Here is an 18,767-nt window from a genome sequence, read left to right as displayed (position 1 = left end):
AGAAAATAAAAAGGAAACAAATTGCCAGCATTAGGAATGAAATTCAGAGTATCACTAGATTCTGCAGATATTAAAAGGAAACTAAAGAATATTAAAAACAAATTTATTCCAATAGGTTAACATGTATGTAGTGCATAAATTCTTTAAATTATAGAAAGTATCAACATTAATTCAAGAAAAAAATAGATAACCTAGATTGCTTAATTGTTAAAGAATTGAATTTATATTTTAAAGCATTCTGACAAATAAATCTATAGGCCTAGATAACTTCACTGATTAATTGTACTTAATATTTAAGGAAGAAATAATACCAATTTTATGTCATTTCCTCTGGAAAGTAGAGGAAGAAGGAATACATCCCCTCTGATTTATTGAGACAAAAATTATCCTGATATCAAAATAAAGGAATTGTAATAAAACTATAGAATAATGTTCTTTATGAACATAACTGAAAAAATATTCATTGGCATTATTAGTAAATCAAATCCATAGAGAACATCACTCTTGATTTATACCCTGTACAAGGCAACATAGGGATATGGAGAGCACTAGAAAAGGAGCAGATAATACATGATTATCAAGTGGATTTTATCCTGAAAATCAATCAGTGTGCTTCTATAACTACAGATTGAAGAAAAATAGAATTATTTCAAATGATGCAGAAGAAGCATTTGACAAAATTCATCATTAATTTATGATTTAAATAACTATAAGCAAAGAAGCAATTAATGTGAACTTTCTCAACATAAGAAGCATCCTTGAAAAATCTACAACTAACATGAACCTCTGTGGTGAAACACCAAACGTGTTTTCCTTAAAATTGAGAACAAGGCAAAGATAATCACTTTTATTAAATATTGAACTGAAAGTCCTAGTAAATGGGATAAGTTAAGAAAATTTTCAAAAAATGAATACAGAATGAAAAAAAAAAGAAGAAAATTATTCTTATTCACAAGTGACATCATTTTCTAGGGAAAACATTGTAAAGAATCTACAAAAAAGCTATTACAACTGATAAGGTAAATTATCAAGGACATTAGAAATAAGATTAACTCATAGAATATAATCTTTTTTAATACTAGCAAAGAACAATTAAAAATTAGATACTTTCAAAAAGTCAATAAAATTGCAAGAAAATATGAAAGTCTAATCATATATGCACAATACATTTTTACCGAAACTATAAAACATTTATATGGCAAATTAAAGAGGACATAAGTAACTGGGCTGATATTCTTTTTTCATGGATCAGTATTGTAAAGATATCAATTCTTCCCCAATTAAGCTATAAATTAAATGCAATTAATTTAGTTATATATTAAATGAATTTGTGATAAAATGCCAGCAGGTTTTAATATAAATGGACATTTTTTAAATAAAGATTGACAATCCGAGTCTAAAGTTTTTATGGAGAAGCAAAGGAACAAGAAGAGCAAAAACAAACAAACAAAAAAAACAAAGGACTGGAGTACACATCTACATAATTAAAGGACTTTTAAAGTTGCAATAAAGAAAACAGTACTTATTGATAAAAGGAAAGATTCATAGATCAATGGAACAGAATAAGGATACCAGAAATAGACCCACTTTTATATGTCAAATTGATTTGTAACAAAGGTAATTCAATGGAAAATTGATAGATTTTTCAACAAACAGTGCTGGAACAATTATATATCCACAGGTAAAAAATAACAGTCTCAACTTCTCTCTTGTACAAGTCTGCTCTGAGGATATACAGGTCACTAGGGGGAAGTGTGTGTGTGTATGTGTGTTTTGTTTTTTGGAGGGTCTGTCAGGGCCTTTGTCGACATCAGCGATTTGAGGCAGCCCAAATCAATATGTCAGCAACATCCTGGCAGATCATTTTAAGACAATCCTGTGAAAGAAATACTGTGCCAGCCAGAAAGTGATCTATTTCATAACTGCCCTTTTGAAATCAGACCCATCTATTGGGTCCAGAATTACCTCATATTGGGTCCAGAAGCTGGAGCTTCTTAGGGCATCTGTTTGACCTAATTGGTGGTTTAAGTGGTTGGAGAGTATCCCCAAGGGGAGAGATACTGACTAGGGCTCTCGTGGATTGTCTCAGCACCTTAGGGATACTTTGAACATTTTGAGAGAAGCCCTAAAAGGCAGAGGGGAAGGGTGTGGTGGTATACAGCCATTAAGTGGGACAAGAGACTCGTTTATTCAGGTCAAACACAGGTACTGTGGTGGACCATGCACAAAACTCAATTCAAATTGGATCATAAATCTAATGTAAAATTCAAAATTATAAAATTTCTGAATAACATTGGAAAATCATTACGCTCAAGTTAGTCAAAGTTTTTTTTTTTTTTTTTTTTTAGACAACACACATAAAGCAGGAAACAAACATAGAATAAAATGTGTAAATTTGACTTTGTGAAAACTAAAACTTCTGGGGGTGCCTGGATGGCTCAGACGGTTAAACATCCCACTCTTGGTTTTGGCTCAGGTCATGATCTCATGGTTTTTGAGATTAAGCCCTGAATTGGGCTCTGCACTGAGAGTATGGAGCATGCTTGGGATTTTCTCTCCCTCCTTCTCTCTCTCTGTGCCTCCCCTGCTTGTTCTCTCTCTCCTGTCTCTCTGTCAAAATGAATGCATAAACTTAAAAAAAAAAAACTCTGCTATTTGAAAGACAGTTAATAGAATGAGACCAGGTACAGCCTAAAAGAAAATATTTGCATAGCACACATACATAGCACACATAAATGGTATAGTTTTCATACTTTAAGAATTACAAACACTCAATTATAAGAAAACCAAATTAAAAAATGGTAAGGATTTGAATAGACACATCTCCAAAACACATAAATGACAAATAAACACAGGAAAAGATGCTGGCATCATTAATCATGAGGGAAATGGAAATCAAAACTATAATGAGATACTATAATACACTTACAAAAGTGGTTTAAAAAATAACTAAACATTCCAGGTGTGGGGGATTGAAAGGACCAATTGCAACACCCAAGTGTTTCTGAAGAGAATTCAAAATGATAAAGCTACTTTGTAGAAGAGGTTGGCAATTTCTTCTACAGTAAAACAGTTTTAACTTATGACTCAGTAACCTCACTCCTAGGTTTACCCAAGAGAAATGAACTCATCTGTCTACACAAAAACTTATACATAAATATTTATATCAGCTTTATTCATAGGCACCGAAAACAGGAAACAAATTGTTCAGCAAGCTGTAAATAGAAAAAAACTTATATATCCATACAATGAAATACAACCAAGCAGTAAAAAGGAATAAATTGCTGATACATAAAATAATGTAGATGATCTTAAATGCATTATGCTAAGTGAACAAAGCTGGGTTCAGAAATGACATGATCTGTGATTGCATTTCAATGACATTCTAGAAAACACACACGTATTGGGATAGTAAATAAATCAGTGCTTTCCTGGACTTGGGGATGGAGACAAGGGATTTACAACAAAGGGTAATAAAGTAAGAATTATGAAAATGTTGTAGATTTTTACTGTGATATTGATTATAACTTCACTTATCAAAATTCATAGAACTGTACACTAAAACCAGGGAAATTTTTCTCAATTGTATCTCACTCTAAGTTTAATAAAAGAGGCAATAAAAATTACACAATTTTACATATGAAAAATCTATTTTCCCCTACAATTATCCATCATTATTGTTATTTTAGTATAATTTTTGCTTGCGATATTAAATATGGTATTCATATGTGTATATTTCTATAGTTTTATTATCAGTTGTCTTTATTTATATATACATATAAAAATATATATGAATTATTAAAATCATATTATTTGTTATTAAAAGTATATGTACACACAGACCTATTTTTTCTATTTTCTTATTTTTGCACATTTTATTTTCAATTCTTAGTCTCCTAAGAAGTTGCAAACATAGTATAGTGTGCCCTTAAACTCTGTGTTTCCTCAGTGATAACATCTAATATAACCATAGCACATTATAAAAAATAGGAAATTGACATTAATGCAATACTATTAAACTATAGACATTATCCAGATTTTACTAGTTGTTACATGAACTTATTGTTATTGTTGTTTGTTTGCTTTGTATGCAGCAACTGGGTTATAAGCCATGGGTTATAGCACAACAGACACTTTAATCAAGGGTATGGAATACTGTCCAGGTTTCAAACATTTCTGGTTAATACACAGTGAGGAAAAACTTCAAAAACCAAATTTACATGTGAACCATAGCCCACAAAACCTGAACCTAGCCAGGTTGACTGCCTGCTAAACTAGAAGAATTAAATATAAACCAGGGTCTCATAACAATAGTTGAACTGCCCAGGTATGATACAAAATTAATCATAACAAGAACCAAGAAAATCTCAATTTAAATAAGAACAGATAATCAACTGATGCCGATGCCAAGATGGCACAGCTGTTTTAAAGATCTAATGAGTATTTTAAAGCCACATTCTTCAAAATGCTCCAGCAAGCAATTCCTCAGACTCTTAGATTTAAGTTGGAAAAATAAATAGATGGTCAGCAAGAAATGGAAGATATTTGTATTTTCTAATTATATCTTTAGAAGAACTTCAAGGACCTTTTAGAACTGAAAAATACAAAACTGAAACAAAAGCAAAAGCCTTACTGGAGGAGATCAACAGTACAATGGACAGGACAAAAGGGGGAAAAATTCAGTAAACTTGAAGATAAATCAATAAAACTTGTCCAATGTGAACTATAAAGATAAATTGAAAAATAAATGAATTAAACATGTTCCATAAGACTTGTGGAACAATGAAAACAAAAGATCTAACATTGTGTCATCAGTGTTCCAGAAAGAAAAAGGGGAAAAGTAATCAGATGAAAATATTTGAGGAAATAATAGTTGAACATTTTCCAAACATTAAAACTGAGAATATGCAGATACAAGAATCTCAGTAAACTCTAACCAAGATAAGTCCAGAGAAACCAATAACGAGACACTTACTATACATGATCATAACATTTCCAAAAACCAAAGATAAAGAAAAATCTTGATAGCAGTCAAAATGTCATAACCTTGAGGGCAAAAACAACTTGAATGACAGAGGATTTCTCATCAGAATCCAGGAGGTGAGAGGAACTAATAACTGTTTTGAAATGTTAAGAAAAAGGATAATCAACCCATAATTCTACATTTAGCAAAAATATCCTTCAGGAGTAAAGGAGAATTGAGGACATTAGCATGTAAAGAAAAACTAAGACAATTATTTCCAGCAAAATTGCTTTGAAACAATTTCTAATAGAAGTTCTTTAGACATAAAGGAAATGATAAAATAAAATGTGTTTTTTAATAGCATAAACCTTGATTTATTGATTTATTATATTTAGACATTATTAACAAGTTCCTTGTTGAGCTATGAAACTACTAGCTATCAATGGATTCTTCAGACATTCTGAACTCCTTCTAATCCATGAAATAACCTGTATTAAATTTCTGGCCATTTATACATGCTTTTAGCTCTGGAGTTCATAGGATTAATTTCTACTTATCCTTCAGGTGTCAAATAAAATATGTTGTCTCTGAGTTTATTTCCTGAATTTTCTCAGATAGTTTTATATGTTTCCACATATGAGACTACTGCATGGCATTTTCCTATCATAATAATTATCACACTTTATTGATTTATTTCTCTCTTAAAAGGGCTATGAGTCCATTTTTCAATATTATATTCCCATGAGCTTGCAGACGCTCTGGCCCATAATAAGCATAGAAAACAATTGAAACAGTAGTATAGAATGGGTACTATATCTTTATTTAAAATAAATGGATAACTTTAAGAAAATGTCACATTTTTAATTATATTGTTCTAGATTCTCTGATCACGAATCTTAAATGAAAAACAGAGTATGTGTTACATAGACTATCTCATTGGAGTCTCAGATTAATTTATGAAAATAACACTATTATTTCCTTTTTTCTTTTCTTTTCTTTCTTTCTTTTTTTTTTTTTTTTTTGCAAAGATGGAAACTGAGCTTCAGAGAGATATTGCATTCTCATAAGTTGGTTAGTGACTAGACAGGCTTTGAAATAAATGAAATTTTAAGAGGTATTTCAACAACTTGTTATTTTACAATTTCTAATTTTTATTAAGTTTAAAAGAAGAGATTGCTTCAAAGGAAAATCATTCATTGATTGACATTTTCACCATTGGATTTTTTTCCAGATTGTCCATTTCTCCTAGATGATATGATATATTGTTATAGATAAATTTGGAATTGTAGTCATGCATATGTGATGCTTCACCACATTTTTAAGCTTTAACAAAAATATCCAATCAGATGATGACATTCAAGTGTACTTTTGGAAGTACCAAGATTAGCCTGCAAGCTTGACCTTGAAAAATCTTTATTCCCAGCACATATTCAAACTATTGTATAAGATCCACTTCTAAATAATCAAATGTATAAAAATAACAAATAGTGATTTATTTTTCACTATGAATCACATACTTTTCTGGGCAATTAACATATATAATTAAATTAAATCTTGATAATTTCTATATATACAATACTCTTGGTTACTTTGATTTTAGAGGAGAAACTGAGGCCCAGAGAAACAATTTAACTTGCTCAACACAGTGGTAATTATTGCTAGCAAAAATTTCATAAATTTGTATATTTGAAAGGACTCATCAAATTCTACAATGCATAGTCACAGCAAGGCTTTTATTTAAAAGTACAGAAGGAGAAAGAGTGATAGGCAAGCATTGAGAATATGAGAGTCATCTAGGCAAAATCTGCCTAGGTTCCTCATGCACACACGGACCTGCTTTGTCTCTGAATTAAAGCACTGAGATCTATGTTCTGAATTCCTGCTCCAGAATAGCTCAGGGCAGAAGTTTTAGTGGCATCTTTTTATGCCCTTCTGATCAGCTAGTCATACCAGGCAGATTAACTACTTAGGTCAGGTGAAAACTATCAGTAAACAGACCAGCTCTGTGTGTCACTTGGAAATTTTAGACTTTAATTTTTTTTTTCAACGTTTATTTATTTTTGGGACAGAGAGAGAGCATGAACGGGGGAGGGGCAGAGAGAGAGGGAGACACAGAATCGGAAACAGGCTCCAGGCTCTGAGCCATCAGCCCAGAGCCCTACACGGGGCTCCAACTCACGGACCATGAGATCGTGACCTGGCTGAAGTCGGACGCTTAACCGACTGCGCCACCCAGGCGCCCCGGAAATTTTAGACTTTAAATAGCACATCATAAATTCCACTGTTCTTATATTAGTCAATAGTCAAAGTCAGATATGTGGGCATCCCCAGAGGTAAGGCTAGACATTTCTAGGTCCAGCAGTAAATGAGCTCTATCTCACATTGTGGGGAAGCTTCAATTTTAACCCTGCTCTTCTGCATCCAGAGACCATGCACTTGAAACCATGCTGTTGGTGGAACAAGAAAAATTTACTATTTGCCCTGACATTACTATTCAGGATGAAAATCCAGGTCTCAGAGTGGTAAGTTTATGTAATAATATTAATAAATCATAATTTTACTAGCTGACCTTTACAACAATATTATGAATTAGATAATTTTATACACATTCCCACTTTACAGGCAAAGGAACTGTAAAACTGAGACTTATAGAGGGTATATAATGCTATATAGCTATTTTGTAAGTGCCATCCATCCACCCACACATGATCCACACATCCAGCCATCACACTACTGCACTGGTGACATGTTTAAAATCTGGATCTAGATTGTTTGGATTGCAGCCCTCTCTCGGGCTCTAACTAGCTGTGTGTTTTGACCACACTTCTTTGCCTTCTTGTGCAACAGTATTCTTATTCCTGAGCAGAAATAAACAGATAACTGTTTTAGAGAGTGATAAATGGATGGGGCTGCTATTTATTACGTATGATTTAAGGTGAAACCTAGCAGAAATGAAGAGAGGGTAATGTAGACATCTGAGAAAGAACATTAATGGCGGAAAGCAGAAATTGCACTCACTGAGGCAGATACGTGTTTGTTGTGTAAGGTACAGGAAAGGAGGGCAGTGTAACCAGTACAGTGTGAGAGATTAAAATTAAAAAAAAAAAAAAAAGACAGAGGGAGAGAGTGAGAGAGTGAGAGATGGAGTACCTAGGTGGCTCAGTCAGTTAAGTGACTCTTGATTTGGGCCCAGGTCATGATTTCCTGGTTCCTGAATTAGAGCCCGCATCAGGCTCTGTGCTGACAGCTTGGAGCCTGGAGCCTGCTTCAGATTCTGTGTCTCCCTCTCTCTCTGCCCTCTCCTGCTCGCACTCTGTCTCTCTCAAAAATAGACAAACATTTAAAAAATTAAAAAAGGAAAGAAGAGTAGTAGAAGTCTAGGTCATTAAGGTATAGAGGGAAGGACAGGGCAGATCATGTAGTGTCTACACCATAGGGAATTCCGGCTTTATTAGGAGTGAGATGGGAAGCTTCTAGAGTATTTAGGGAAGACATAAAACCTGAGTTACGTTTAACAATATTCTGTTAGCTCCTGTGTGGAAAGCAGATTGTGTGTCTGAAAAGTGGGAAGGCAGGGAGGAGTCTACTGAGGGCTGATTGATTGCTCAGACAAGGGCAGTGGATTGATGTCAGAGTAAGTGGTCTAAAATGGAGTATATTGGAAAGGTAAAAGCAGGACTTAACCTGCCATGCTTAACTCTATGGCCAGACATGGGACAAATTTCTTTATATCATAAATCCCAGGATTAAAACACATCTCTGCCTCTCCAGCAGAGGAAGGACTCTATGCTAATTCCTTTCCCACTATGCCCTAGAGCTAATATTCCCTCCCAGGGTCCCAACTCATGCTGCATTCTTTTTTCTAGGAAAGCTCACTCCTATTCTCTCAATTATCCTCTATACACAGATGTAAATCTAAAATTCCATCTCCAAAACCTTTCTAATGTTCCTGAAACTGTTTACAATTTCCTACTAAATAAAACTCTTTCTTCATGCTTCAGGCATAGCAAACTCAAAACTAAACCCAATATCCAACTATCTCCCCCTGCATAAGTCTGCTTACTATCCAACAGACAAAACTAAATTTGTTTCATCTGTTCTGGTTACTTTCTCAGTGAACTTCAACTTTATGAAAATGGATGCCAAAGCACATTGACAACTAAAGATAAGAAGTTTTCAACTTATATATCATTTTTTAACAATCAGTAATGAATGGCTGGCCAGGTTAGAAAATGAAAAAGCATAATATAGTTCATCTCTCACATCTCCTTCAGAGTTAAATAGAAGTTCAGTTAAATTATTAAGTAAAGGTTCCTTTAAGCACAGTGAAAATATATTGAAGGTTAGACGGTATCTGAGTGGATGATTTTCATTCTAACTTTTTAGTGAAATCCCACATACCATGCTATATTACAGTATAGGGTGGGATTTTTAAAATTCACAATCAGTCATGTATTTAATTTGAGCAGTATCTATTTGTTTGAAAGACAGTAAGTACTTTGGATAAGAGTGTATGTTAAAATCTCTCTCTTGGAAGGTACACTTAAGAATATCTCACCCAACGTAGGAATCCCCCATAAAGCAATCCGTGACAGTCTTCCAGACTCTGCATGAGCCTGTTCAACAATGGAGTAATCATGAACCCTTATGGTAGCTAATGTACTTTTAAAAACTCTAATCATTAGGCTATTCTTTATTTCTTATTAAAGGAGTTATGGAAATACTGAGCAGAGAAATATAATAAAGTCCAAACTACTTAGCATGCTGTTCAAACATTTTTACAAACTAAATTCAAATAGCTGCTCTATCTGCTTCATTGTTTACCCTTTAAATGAGCCTCACATACCTTCCCAGGCATAACTACTGTAAATATGTCTCTAAGCCAACTTCTATCTACTTGAATATGAGCAAGTTTTTATCCTCACTGTACTTCAGTCTCTGTTAAAAAAAATTGGTAATAACAACAAGGCCCACCCAAAATTGTGTGGAAAGGATTCAATGAATATTCTCCAAGTGTCTAGGACACCACCTAGTATGTATAACTAATTTATGCTAGGTCTTATTGTTGCTATTGCTGTTTTCTCATTAATATTAGAATTTTCCATATTTTCTTATTGCCTATCTCTGATTCTAATCCATTATTTTGACTATTTTCAGCCATATATTTCCTTTGACTGGAGTCATCTTTGGCTTTTTCCATCTTGATTTGATATTCTGCATATTCCAGCCTGTGACTCCTGGTTTTCACCCGTTAGCTTCACATACAAAGAAACCACTTATGAACTGCACAGGCTGGACTGCCCTTCATTCAGCTATGAATTAACGGTCAAGGTGAGAGCAGAAGAAAATTCCTAGAGCAACTGCTGCAGGCCCATATTGCAAAATCTGAGGTCAAATCTCTAACCACAGATTTTTTTTCACTTCTAAAGTTCACATCAGCTATTAATCCTTATCATAGAGTGCAAACTGTAGCTCTAATCTCTGACCTCCAGTCTTATTGGGATGTCATCGTGACTCCTGCTTGGTAAATTTTGCGATGTCCTCTGAGACCGCCTATTTTCTCTGTTAAAATGACTCAACAATGAAGACTCACATCTTCAGGGCATTCGAAGAAATACTTATCATTAATGTCTAAAAACTGTATCACTGCTTCTTTTCTTGCTTTGTTGTCTATTCTGCAAGGGGTATGTGGGCCTCATGGTGGTAAGAATCACCAAGAATTTTGCAACAACTTTCATCCCCAAAGAGCCAGTGTTTTAGTGATCTTCAAATTTACTGATATTTTCACTCCTTTCGCCAATAGCCCAGTAAAGGTAAATGAATATGCTGGATTTATATTGTCATGCCTCTTTTGGTATTTAGGCATAGCTATGAATCTCTTTTGCAAATGCTGTACATGGCCTCTTTTTTTTTTTTTAATTTTTTTTTCAACGTTTTTATTTATTTTTGGGACAGAGAAAGACAGAACATGAACGGGGGAGAGGCAGAGAGAGAGGGAGACACAGAATCGGAAACAGGCTCCAGGCTCCGAGCCATCAGCCCAGAGCCTGACGCGGGGCTCGAACTCACGGACCACGAGATCGTGACCTGGCTGAAGTCGGACGCTTAACCGACTGTGCCACCCAGGCGCCCCATGTACATGGCCTCTTAAGAGGGAGCTCAACACAGAACTTCCTGTGCAACTCAGTGTTTTAGATACCCTTTTATATTTTATTGAAAATAACTTTTGAGCATATTTAAGATATGTTTTTCTCTAGCTTTTCATTAATCTTTATTTTCCTTTGGACTTACTTGTAATAATGTCAAATATAACTCGTAACTCCATTCTTACCTGCTTTTCACAACTAAATCTATGAATGGCCCCTGTTAACACCTCAATCTTATTTCAGTCCTTGAGTTAGCCCTGTTAGAAGGTTATATCTGGATGTGACTTTTTAAAGAAATAGCCTACATATATCTTAAAAAAATTGTGTCCTTAAAGTCTAGGATATTGATATGCAAACAATCCATGAAAAAAGAACCAGATTTTCTCAACCAATCTGTCATGGATTGATTCTTCTGTAACGCACACACACATGCATGCACACACACACACACACACACACACACACACACACCAAACCAAGAACTAGAAAATGAAATTTGAAAAAATATACTCAAATTTAAACCCCAATTTTTTACTATTAAAATTACATTTCAATAAATATAAAAACTTATTTAAAAAATATATTGAAAATATAGGGAATAAACACAGAAAATTTTATTATACTTGCAACTATTTGATATCCTGCAATATAAACAAATGCCATGAGTGAAATGACATTATCCATAGTAAGGGTATATCTGCACTTTTGAATGACAGTATGCAATGGATATTTAGTTTTAAGTGATGGGGGTGCCTGGGTGGCTCTGTAGGTTAAGCATCGACTTCGGCTCAGGTCATGATCTTGCAGTTCAGGAGTTCGAGGCCCACGTTGGGCTGCGTCAGGCTCTGTGCTGACAGCTCGGAGCCTGGAGCCTGCTTCAGATTCTGTGTCTCCCTCTCTCTCTCTGCCCCCAACCCACTCACACTCTGTCTCTGTCTCTTTCAAAAATAAATAAACATTAAAAAATTTTTAAGTTTTAAGTGATGAGTTTACATCTTAGTTGTTATTTTTTTGTTAATGTTTATTTATTTATTTTGAGAGAGAGTGTGTGCGTGAGCAGGGGAAGGGCAGAGAGAGAGAGAGAGGGAGAGAGAGAATCCCAAGCAGGTTCCATGCTGTCAACACTGAGCCTGATGTGAGGCTTGAACCCATGAACCATGAGATCATGACATGAGCCAAAATCAAGAGTCGAACGCTTAACTGACTGAGTCACCCAGGTACCCCCTTAGTTGTTAACTTAATTTAGGTTGTGTTGATGACAATAACACAGCCACAGATAATCTATAGGTAGTTTCTACCTATAGATTGGGTGCCACCCAAGCACCCCTCTGTCCTATTTCTTAAATTGACTTTCCTCCATTCTCTAAATATGTCTGATTATTTTTTGCTTGCCTTATCTAACATAACTTTATCATGGCAGTGGTATCCTAAATATTTGGAGGTCTGAGCACATTAAGTGGGAGACTTATTTAATTGCCTTATTCCTGGAGACCACCCTAGAACTCTATTCCAAGTATTATTCTGTTTTTGCAAAACCAGTGCCCCAAATACCTGTTTGGCAGGTAACATATGCTTATAAAGGCATTTTAAAAATAGACCGTAAGTGATATATTATTTCATGTAAGAATTAGTAAATTACTTTTGGCATTAATCAAAAAACAGACAAAATTTTTAAAAATCATGCCTTAGCCTAAATATGGCCACCAAAATGCTAATGATCCACACACAGACTAGATGTTTCTAATTGAATGGGGTTGATTTAATGGAGCATGTTAATATTTGTCGTCAATAACAACAGTTTAGCTAACATACCAGATGTAACAAACCTTTTATTTTAATGTAAGCAATTCCATGTTTTCCTGGTCCACATTGGCATAAGCATTTTGTCTATTACTTTCCAAATGGCACCAACACCACCCTAACAGTTGTATACCTTAAAAATACCTTAAAAATTGTACACCTTAAACACTTCCTTAAAGAAATCTATGAAAACACATTTGGACAATCACCTAGTAGTATTATAATAGTTTCACATGTTTCTTAGAAAGCTTTCACACTCTACAGTGAACTTCTCTTTTTTCAATCATTTATTAGCTTCTCTGTATTCATACATTGAATCTAGTCCCTGGGAATGAACTTTAATTCTCACCATCTGTGCCTTGGCCAGGAATGTCCATATTCCTTTGATGCATAAATACATCCCGAATATTTCTCATTCTGTTAGTAAGAGCTGTGAAGCACAGAAAATAATGTTTCAAAGAGGAACCATGAGGGATCATTTATTGCTCCAGCACTTTGAAAAATCTATGAAATTCCTTTATGTCTTCTTCATTATATTTTCAATGGAACAATTAGTTTGAGTGGCTACAAACACTGAATTTTCATGACCACATTAGCCTTTGAAGCCAAAATTATTGAATGCATTATTCTCTATGTGAAATATAGTGGGATGTGGTGAGTTGGCGATTAAAAATCATAAGTTGCCTCCAACTGGAAAACTCGTCGAGAGTTAATTTCCTAACAGCCTATCTGGTCACACTTTAAAACCCACGTAGTTTGCATAATTCAGTAGTTTGTTCCAAGGATATATTTTACAAGTCTTGAGAGCTGTAACTATGGCTTTTTTAATATTTAGTAAAGCTCTTGCAATGAATGGTAACATCTCAAATACAAAAGTAGTCCCCTGAAAACCTCGGCTATAATTTCTAAAGGTAATAAGACATTCTCATGACTATTTTATTCAAGCACGCATCATAATTACCTCCAAATTACTGAGGGTACAGCTCTAGCACCAACTGAAGTAATTTCTTACTGTTTGACAGGGTAAATGAATGACAAAAAAAAAAAAATCTTCAAATCATCTGGCTTTACTTCTTACTGGACCTTATCTGTTTTGCATTTTTAAATTCTAAGCAGTTAAGATAATACATAGAAGTTCTGACTCTAGGCCACATATTGGCAGACAGTATCTATAAATTAAAAAAAGTGAATATTTTAGGCTTTGGGTAGTACAGTCTCTGTGACGACTACTGGAATCAGCCTTTGTAACATGAAAACAGCTGTAGACAATGCTTAAATTAATGGGTATGGCTGTGTTCCGATAAAACTTTATTTACAAAAGAAGTGGCTGATGAGATTTGGCCCTCAAGATTTGTCATGCTTGCTCAAAACAATAGAATAAGACCCATGCCTCCCATTTCCTCAAGTAAAAACTACTTTCCTGGTTGCAGGAGGCAGTCATATGAAAAAAAGGATATATTGTGCTTTATGGAAATATATATTTGTTGCATCAGTCCTACTTCATTCACCAGCCTTTTGATAGTTAATTTTATATACCAAATTGGTTAGGTCCAGGTGCCTGGATATTTTGTCAAACACAGGTCTGAATGCTGCTCTGAAGGTACTTTTTGGATGAGATTAATATTTCAATCAGTAGAATTTGAGTAAAGCAGACTATCCTCCATAAAGTAGTGGGCTTCATCCAATCAGTTATTTAACAGTATGTTCAAACATGATGACATAATAAGTACAATTGTAGAAGTTAAATTCATATGTATCTCTACAAGAAACATTTTTCACTTCAATAATTCTTCTGAAATAATCCTGCTCATTTATTTGTGCACGATTGCAAGCGAGGTGATAGATGTTAATTGGTTGGCTTCATTGCAACAGAAGTGTATAAAGTATTTATATCGTTAACATTATAGTCTCTGTATAGAATATCAGCTGAATTAATTCTAATGAGGATTTAAGTTTTCAGCCAATTCATAGCATTAGTTAGTAAGTCCTTGGAACATAAAGCCTCTGGTTAACATGAGATATCTGAAATTATTGGAATTATTAATATAAATTCAACTGGAAAATTCAAAGTTCAAAACAAATTGTTGGTGCAATGCAACACAAATACAAATTTTGCTACAACACACCATCTCAGTAAACATATTGCTTAGTAAACTGTGGAGTAGAAATCTGTTTGTAATTATTTACTGGGCACATGTAATAAAAATTGCATCTAAGTAAGCTATAATATTAAAGAAATAAAAATTGCCAAAAAATACTTATTTATCTTGAGAAAGATAGAGAGTACGTGTGTGCACAAACAGAGGAGGGACAGAGAGAGAATCCCAAGTAGTCTCTACACTGCCAGCACTGAGCCTGGTGTAGGGGCTGGATCTCACAAATACTGAGATCATGACCTGAACCAAAATCAATAACCAGATGTTCAACCACCTGAGCCACCCAGGCGCTCCCCTCCAAATGTCAAAATTTAAAAATATTTTATAAATACAATGTATGTTATATAAAATGTTGAGATAAAAATATAAATTTCTGCATGCTAGAATATGTTTTTCTCTGCTAACTTATCAGGTAGATTTTGGAAATGTTTGCACCTTTGAAGAACTACTTTGCAAATTACCCTAACTCTGCTACAATGTCATATATATTTTTTGTGAGTACTCTAAATTTTGTTTGCAATCTATTTAAAATCAGTTGACAATTATTTGTCAACATAAAAAGTGGAGGCAAAAAGCTTCAAGATTTTTGTTACATAAGTAAATCTCCCAAATTAAAAAGATATTTGATTTCTTCATTATTTTGTAGGAATAAACAAATTAAACAGTACAAGCTCAAATAGTAATTTTGAAATTCTATCATTGGGTTTTGTTTTATCTCAGCCTTAAGAGAAAAATATTTTAATAGTTTTTTCATATTAATTAAATAAATATATTTCAATATTAGAATAAAATAAATCGAGAAAGACTGATATTGCAACATCTAAACTTGGAAAAATTCAAAAGAATTTTAGAGACAACTTAAGTGACTTACCTTTTCTGGGAAAAACATTTTCATGTATAAATAATTCATTTTCTTTAGTCCCCTTTATATAATTACCAGAGCCCATCTGTCCAGTGTAGAGAGATGGAAGGTGGGAAGGGGGTTAGAGATGTATACTCCTTTTAGAGGGTTATGCAAAAGTGAACAATGTTATTAACTATGCTTCATCTGGGATTCTCAAAAATTTAGATAAATATATTGTGGAGGAAAGAAATACCTATCTTCCATAGTCTCGGGCAAGATTTTATACAAATCCTATTTAGCATCTAAATAATTTATGTGTGTATTTCATTAAAAATCTCATTTATGTATCCACTGTTAACTATTACTTACATAATAATATAAATATTATTTTCGATCTTAGGGTAAATGTGAAGTTTCAGAGAGAAGGTCAGTGTATGCCATGTTCAGACTGCCCATATCCCTGGGCTTCATGCTCACAGGGGTAAATCTCAATGAATTTAATCTTTAATAAATTCTTTGATAAAATAAGGGGTAAGGTGTAGCCTTTGAAGCAAAATGACCTTCATGTAAAACCAGTTATTCTCATGGTCCCATACATCAAGCTTGCTTTCTACTTAATGATCTTTCAAGCACTTAGGAAATTGATAGAATCAACATGTCTGTAAGATGAATAATCATGTTCAGACATAGACTACAGAAGTTTTATGTATTCTCTGGAGTAAAAAGCAAGTATTATGTAAATACATGGAATTAGAAAGGAATACATACAGAATAATAATAAATACAGTTTTATCAACAAAATATTAAAATTAGTCAGGAATTTGCAATCTTTGAGACTGTTTATCAGATTGTCAGTAACATTGATACATTAAAAGATTTGTGGCCTTATTATACCCCAGTGATCCCAACTATAAGTCATTTATTGAAAATTATTAGTTCAAAAATAATTCTATTTAAGGTTTTTATCCTTTCATCTTGTTTTTATTCTTTTGTTGAAATGTATCTATTCATAATTATATACATAGTATAAATGTTAAAGATGAAATAAAAAGTCCTTGATTGCCCAACATAATGTTTTTAGAAGTCCTTTGATAATAGATTACAATTCCATTCTCTGTATTTTTACCATCGAAGTCTTTTATCTAACCTTAAGTAAATTAAGCTAACTATTGCTTCAGTAAATGAGATCAGTTGGACCAAGTTACACTGCATACAGAAGTAATTTCTGTCTCCTAATAATATGTGGGCTGTATTACCTTTTTATTTTCTCATTGTTGATATGGTAACTGAATATTTTGACTCTTCAAATTTATTAGCAGCCAATTTTCCTAATATTAAACGATAAGAAAAAAAATACCTATTTAACTATACGTCTGAACTCTGGTTAGCAGAAGTTTAATTCTATATCTATTCAGAATTACAATCTGGAATGGAAAATACAAGTTATTTATTATTTTATTTAATTATAGAAACATTGAATTGAGTAAAAAGCAATAAGATGCTTCCTTTCCTCTTACTTTTGTTCCCAGTGGTGTTTATAATCTGGGAACTTGGCATAGCTTCTATACCCTTCTTCTATCCCAAACTCCAACCACATTTCTTTCCCAGAAACACTGAACAAAATTCTCTAACAAGAGGAAATAAAAATTTAACCTTTCCTCCCCTATCAAATAGAAGTAACAGAGACAAAGAATTAAGTCTTCTGAGAGTTTACAATTGTACTTATTCTTTAAAGGGAGCATTTTAAAATGTTCCTTCCAGGGGTGCCTGGGTGGCTCAGTCAGTTAAGCATCCGACTTTGGCTCAGGTCATGATCTCCTTTGTGAGCTTGAGCCCCGCATCAGGCTGTGTTCTGACAGCCTGGAGCCTGCTTCAGATTCTGTGTCTCCCTCTCTCTCTTACCCTCTCCCACTCATGCTCTGTCTCTCTCTCTCTCAATAATAAATAAAATTTAAAAAAAATTAAAAAATAAAGTGTTCCTTCTAAGAAGACACAATTGCATTTGATAATCACCTTCCTACTTGGTCAATAGTAATAATTTAAGAATCTGAAAAATAAAACTCAAGTACTAGAAAATATAAAAAAAATCTACTAGAACATGTAATCTGCTGAGAAATTTCCTTCATTATTTTTTATTTTTTATTATTTTTAATGTTTATTTATTTTTCAGAGAGAAAGAGAGTGAACAGGGGAAGGGCAGAGAGAAAGGGGGACAGAGGATCTGAAGTGGACTCTGTGCTAACAGTAGAGAGCCCAATGTGGGGCTTGAACACATGAACCATAAGATCATGACCTAAGCTGAAGTTGGATGCTAAACTTACTGACCAACCCAGGCACCCCTCCCTTATTATTTTTTAAGATAAAAGTTATCATTCTTATAAACCTGTAATAATGTAAAATGGCTAGAAAAATTTTTGTTTCACAAAAAAAGAACTGGCCTAAATACCATTCTTAAGTTTATCATTTTTCAAATTCATAGGTTAGAGAAGCCTGTGGAAAGTAGTGAAAAAAACAGCCTATGGAGGCAGACTTTATTATCTGACATGAGCTAAAAGCTTAACATATCAGCTACATGATTAAGGCCAATGGTTTAACATCTCTAGACATTTATGTGGGTATGTACAAGTACACAACTCATAAGACGTTTATGCTGAGCTAGGCACTGTGGTAGGCATCTTATTATATACTTTTTTCTCAAATAACCCTCATGACAACTTTATGAGTTACATATAGCATTCCTTACCTTATAGATAAATTGAGATTACTTCAGAGAAATCAAAGCAATTTGCTCACAAATACTACACCAGTAGCAAAGGCAGAATTTTAAATTAATTGGTCTAGCATCAAAGCCCATTAAT

This window comes from Prionailurus bengalensis, chromosome B1, assembly GCF_016509475.1.
Source record: "Prionailurus bengalensis isolate Pbe53 chromosome B1, Fcat_Pben_1.1_paternal_pri, whole genome shotgun sequence".
NCBI classification, from domain to species: Eukaryota; Metazoa; Chordata; class Mammalia; order Carnivora; family Felidae; genus Prionailurus; species Prionailurus bengalensis.
The sequence above is the reverse complement of the archived record's forward strand: the minus strand, read 5'-3'. Positions refer to the sequence as shown.